Raw genomic sequence first — 6,523 nt, forward strand, 5'->3', positions numbered from 1 at the left:
CTTCATATTTGTTACTTTTTTGTTGATGGTAATATAATACCAAGGATTTGTTACAGCAAATAACCCTTAAAAATGCGAAATACACTTTTAGAGTTGTTTATATAATCACATGTTTGGCTGTTTATCAATTTATATTCAAACCTCTATAGAAGAGGGTCGTATAATAGATAATGTTTCTCTACATTTATATAAAAAACACTCTTTAATGACCATATATACATTATTAAACCAGTAACCCTTTGAATCATATATGAAAACACAAGTTGTGTGAAATAGTCGAGTTACAATACATGTTAAATGATTTATATATATATGTGTATTTAAAGAGCAATGAAGATGAATCCATTTTGACATGAAACTACTAACAAACAAGAATTATTTATAAAAACTGTTAAAGACCTAACAATAAAATCATTTACAAAAGAAAATGACTGCACAATAACAAATACACCCCTTATCTAAAACAGTTAAATACTTGCTAATATAACCCTCGTCAATATTACCCAAATATAAGGGATAATAAAATACTAGTTTAAGCAAATAACAGCAGACAATCTCAAGTTAACCTACACAAAAGTATATACAATAAAGAAAACATATGTACCACACATCAAAGAAGGAATAACATTTTATCTCTTCTGTAAAAATTCACTACCTGCCAAATAATTCAACATCAAAACTGGAACATTATCCTACCAAACCCTCATGAAGGACATGTGTAATACGTATACTTATTTATATACATATATTGTTATATACGTACATCACCATTAGACAGGGAGTTTATAACAGATTTTTTCTGACTCCAGCATGAAATACTTTGGCAAAATTTCAGTTAATTTACAAAGCTACATCACGTTAGCGACGGTAGTGTCATCTAGGGGCCATCTAGCTCTACTCATTTACATTTCAGGTAAGACAAGTCAAATAATAGCTAACAATAATTCGGACAGGTTAAGTCTTTCTATCTAAATGTCTAAACAACGAGAATTAAAATTCGTGCTCTTACTGCTTTACCTCAATATACACTCGGAGGAAACACAACTCTCACGTTATTTCTTGAACTGCCATTACTGACCAGGTACATAGGTGAAAATATAGTGAGTACAAGGCAGCAAACTCTATGGAGTTTTCACCTCATAGTTGGAATATGGTACTAATTCTCTCGAAACCTCATACGACATTCCACATCAGAAACTTCACTTGGTGTCTCAGAAAGCCAAAACATAATACCCTTTCCATTGCTGGTTTTTCAATCATATAACTGTCCTAACTTTTGTAGTAAACACACTGGTAAACATAAAAATGTAGAGCTTACGTCATACCATGAAATACCAACTGATAGATCAGAAGTCATGAGTCATAAAGCCCTCTAAAATGAGTTTTTGAGCTCATAGTTACCAACTTAAATTGAGCTCTTTACAATTAGGGTCTCAAAAAGCAGAGTTTATGACTCTCTTTAATTTATTGACTTTTCAATCACATGACTGTCCAAGCTGTCGTAGATTGGATGATAATTTTATGACGTAGTACCTAGACCATCTTTTAATTCCACTTGATAGCTTGAAAAGTGTCACAAAACCATCTAAGCAACTGCTTGTTCGACCATACAACTGTCCTAACTATGAATAACAAAACATCTGTCTTCCAATATTCAAAAGATACAACATTCATTGAAGCTGTTCGATACCTTACAAACCAAGGGTCACAAAGCCCTTTCAATCATTAGTCACTCACCCTAATGATTGTCTTAACTTTCGATAAGCAAGAAGTAATCACACAGTGTAGTGCATACACCATACTGTGAACATCACTTGATAGCTTAGAAAGTACTAAACGCCATTTCCTTTCAGTCAGTGATTGTACAGATCATCAACTGTCCTAACTCTTGATCGAGATGTATCCCAACAACCAATGATTCTGTATACATTGTGCTTACCAATACCACCTGGTTGCTCATTAAGCAAGGGTTTTTACATTCTAACAGTCAGCAATCTTTCATATGTTAATTTTCTATTGTCCGAAAAAGTATGAACAAGTCCAACTGGAGCCAAGATACTTCCATGCTGCCCAGATGTACCATAAACAGACACACTTTCTATACTGGAACATCCATTCATTTACTCTTTCTTCATAGCACTCGTGTCATTACCGAATAGTCTTTCCTTGTTTTTGTCGCGCAAACTCCCAGTCAACAACTGTAGACTTTGATTACTTTATATATTCCTGTGGACTTTGTGAGACGTATTCTGATGGGGTGGACCATACATCGTATGAACAGAGAGAACTATTTCCTGTCCAAAAAATAAACATGTTTAGCATGTAGATCCCTGTTCCATTGCTCTTTAAGTCATGGCCCGGCATGGCCAGGTGGTTAGGGCGCTCGACTCGCAATCTGAGGGTTGCGGGTTCGAATCCCCGTCCCACCAAACATGCTTGCCCTTTCAGCCGTGGGGGTGTTATAATGTGACGGTCAATCCCACTAGTCGTTGGTAAAAGAGTAGCCCAAGAATTGGCGGTGGGTGGTGATGACTAGCTGCCTTCCCTCTAGTCTTACACTGCTAAATTAGGGACGTCTAGCGCAGATAGCTCTCGTGTAGCTTTGCGCAAAATTCAAAATAAACAAACAAACAAAGCTTTAAGTCACCATCACATATGGCAACAGTTCATCCCAGTCATTTCTCTTGGAAGTAAGACACTTTCCAAGCATCCACTTGTTGTCTGTATTACCAGTTCTGTCAAACCTTCAGACAGGTGGTGCTACAACTCTGTGAACAGTTGGCTATTGAAATTTGGTTCCTTATCTGTGTTGATTTTTTTCTGGTACTATGAAATCTACTATTCATCTCTCTGCTACCGTATAAGCTACTGACTGTGCTAAGGAATCAACCAATGGATAATCCTCAACTTTCTTCATAAAATAGTCCATTGCAATGGGCATGTATCTATGACCTCACAAAATCCCTTGGACTGGACAAGTAATATTCCGGGCTGTTCTCCGCGAGAGAAACCCAACAACTCCTTGTTGGAGTCTAACCTGTCTCAGCAAGTTCTTTCTCTGGGCACCACACACCATATAGTATTCCCACCATTGCCAAACATCTCAGCCTGAATGTGGCCAGAGGAACCACTATTAGCACAATTGGCGGTAATACCTTCGTGCCCTCCAGTATTTGTGTTATGCAAAGTCTGGACCTGTCATTGAACTCTGTAACACAGTTGGAGAACCATGGGCCAATGGTTTAGAGTAGTACTACAACACACCTTCCTGTAGTCATGTGCTACAGATTATGTGCTATCATGAAATGGTCCTCTATTAGTCTGGAACAAGCTTCAATTTGCTGCATGGGAAAGAGCAACCATGCTAGATTGTGGCATGCTAACAGTAGACTCTCCACCATCATAGCCTGACTTTGATATAGCAGAAATACTTATGGCTTCAACTCCCATACTATATACAAAATTCCATCTCACCTTGCAGCGAGATAGCCTATCTGTTAAATAGGCCTAAGTGATGAGCTATTACACAGTCATAATCTTGGAACAATGTTATCCAGCAGGCTATCATCCCTTCCAACTTTAAAAAGCTCACTTCAGCAAAGCATGGTCTACTCAGATGATGAACCTTCTATCATAACTGCATAACTGATCATTATAATATATTTTCAATGTAACCTGAACTTCATATACTTTAGTTGTCAGTTGTTTCCACTTTTCATCACTCTCGCGTTAATTCTCTACCGTTAAACAATTAAAAACACAATTTATAACCAGTAATAATTAACAGAACTACCGTCAGGAGTCAAGGAGACAGCAATGTCACAAGTCAACTCTAGTAAGTGCTAATACCTTTACCTATTTGTGAAGCAGCTTGAAATTTATAGTATAAAAGAAGAAAGAATCTGAAATCAAATTAAATTCAGCAAAGCATGGTCTACTCAGATGGTGAACCTTCTATCATAACTGCTAAAACCACAACTGAAAATAGTTCTTACTTCACTATACATTATATGCACTCCAGAGCAGTGATCATATGACAAGGCATACATGATTACACTTTATAATCCGTCTTACAACTACAGTAATTGTTTGGCATTCACCTTTGTAAGTGTCTAACAGATACTGATTGTTTTAGCACAAACAGACAAGCACTGAAACATTCATTAAAGACAATTATAGGGATTGAACTGCTGGATTGCGACCTATCCAAAGTGAATTTCAGTATTTGTGAAAGAATGGTTAATAATCACATATTCACAAATTAAAGTATATGAAGTTCCGGTTACATTGAAAATATATTATAATGATCATTGAACAACTGATGTTAATTGTTGTACTTTCTGAGGATTTATACAACCATCCACTGCTACAACATTTGTGTTTGTAACTAAGCTACACAATAAGCTTTCTCTGCTGTGCCCTCCAAAGGCATCTAAACCCGGTTTTTAGCGTTATAAGCCTACAGATTTACCGCTAAGCCACTGAATATGAAAAACAGACAGCATACAAATGGTACCAATAACACTGTATAGTCAAACAGTATGGTTCTCACATTTCTGATACATGCAAAGTTTCTCTGGGATGTTGGGTTGTACAGATGATGTGATTATGGGTTCCAGTACAGATTTTGTAACCATAATATTCATGGTTGATTCAAGATCCACACTGAATAGAATGTTGATCTATTTGTGACACTGTAGACACGTATATTCATTTAATGTGGAATTCCATGCTTGAAAATGTAGGTGAAAGCTTTTAAAAGCTGGAGCTGGTCTGGTTATGCTGATGAACACGAATGTTATTTTAAGTAAAGCTATCATGACCAAAAACATGGTAAACAGGAGAGTAACCTCGTCCCACCCCCTCTTTTTTCGAGATTGCATGCGTTTATATTGGATAACGTAAAATTTAACCTTCTTCGAAAACTCAGAAAATCCTTTTCAAATCCAGAATGATCAACGATCCAGAAAGTATGGTTCCTACTCACTAACTGAACATTAACATGGGCATAGAACTTGCCGAATATTATCATTAAATACCCTGACTGGTTGTGACGTAACCAGTTAGAAAATACTGCCAACTCTGAAAGGTATTCTAGACTCAACCGAAGTACTCATAAATATTGGCAGTGTATTGCAATCCGGTCGTTGTGTCTGTCTGTCTGTGTTTCCACGCGAGTGTCTCGAGCACTAATATATCGATGTACGCGAAAATGTTACACAAAATGAAGAGTTTATATCTAACAGTCTTCCCCAAATTTGGTTCCGAATCCTGATTCTGGATCACTTTGGAGCATTTTTTTTTATATAACGGGAAGATAAGGCATCTTCGCGGTTTTGGATTAATAACTCTGTAGAGTGTGATCGGATTTGTATTAAATTTCATGGACACATTAAAGTTAAGACTCCTCATCACATTACAAAAAATATAAATACTGTTTAATACCAACAGAGATAGAGTCCAGAAAGACAAATGTTTACGTAATGGAAGATAGTACGTACAACAGAATTAGCATCTTCTGCTTACATAGCAATATCAATCCATTTAATGTAATTTGGTTTGTTTTTGAATTTCGCGCAAAGCTACACGAGGGCTATCTGCGCTAGCCGCCCCTAATTTACCAGTGTAAGACTAGAGGGAATGCAGCTAATCATCACCGGCCACCGCCAACTCTTGGGCTACTCTTTTACCAACGAATAGTGGGATTGACAATCACATTATAATGCCCCGACGGCTGAAAGGGCGAGCATGTTTGATGTAATGGGGATTCGAACCCTCGACCCGCAGATTGCGAGTCGAGCGCCCTAACCACCTGGCCATGCCGGGCCATCGCTAAAATATCAATACTCACATTAAGCACTCTCGAACTGAGGCAGTAGAGTAATGTGATCAAAAGTCAGTTAAGAATTTTCATGCTAATGGGGCTTCAGGAGAACTGCTAATCCCCAATAACGTATTCTAATTAAAGCTTAAATTAGTTGATTGGCTGTTTTTTGTTTTTTTTCTGGTTGTTTTAGACTTGTAGTTTTATGTTTGACTCATCAGTGCCAGGCATTAAAAAGTTAGTTGTCTCACCAAAGTTCAAGATTCTTTCCTTGACATGTTTCGCTAAATCTACCGCAAGCATACAACATATTAGCGTATAGTTTGCTATCCAATTATCCTGGAGTCTGGAGCCTCGCGCTTGGAAAGATCGACAACCCCACGATAAGTTTGGTTAAGTTAACTTAATGTCTCCTAGTCTTGCTCATTTTACAGTGTGTGATCATATTGTTACGACAGCGGAAGTGACGTGACGCTGGTAACACGTCATGAGTATCTAGAAGAATCATGACTTTTCCAGGCAACTCTAGTCTTTTCCAGGCGCCCTCTATTTTAGTATATAAGCCCAGCAAATAATTGCAGATAGACAGATAATTGAGTCAAGCGAACGGTAGTGACCATAAGTAAAGTGCGTGAATCGTTGTGACTGTGGAAATTCTGTGTATTGCAAAGTTGTATTGAGAAAGAATAAACTAGTTTT

The sequence above is a fragment of the Limulus polyphemus genome, unplaced genomic scaffold, assembly GCF_000517525.1.
Source record: "Limulus polyphemus unplaced genomic scaffold, Limulus_polyphemus-2.1.2 Scaffold4503, whole genome shotgun sequence".
Lineage (NCBI taxonomy): Eukaryota > Metazoa > Arthropoda > Merostomata > Xiphosura > Limulidae > Limulus > Limulus polyphemus.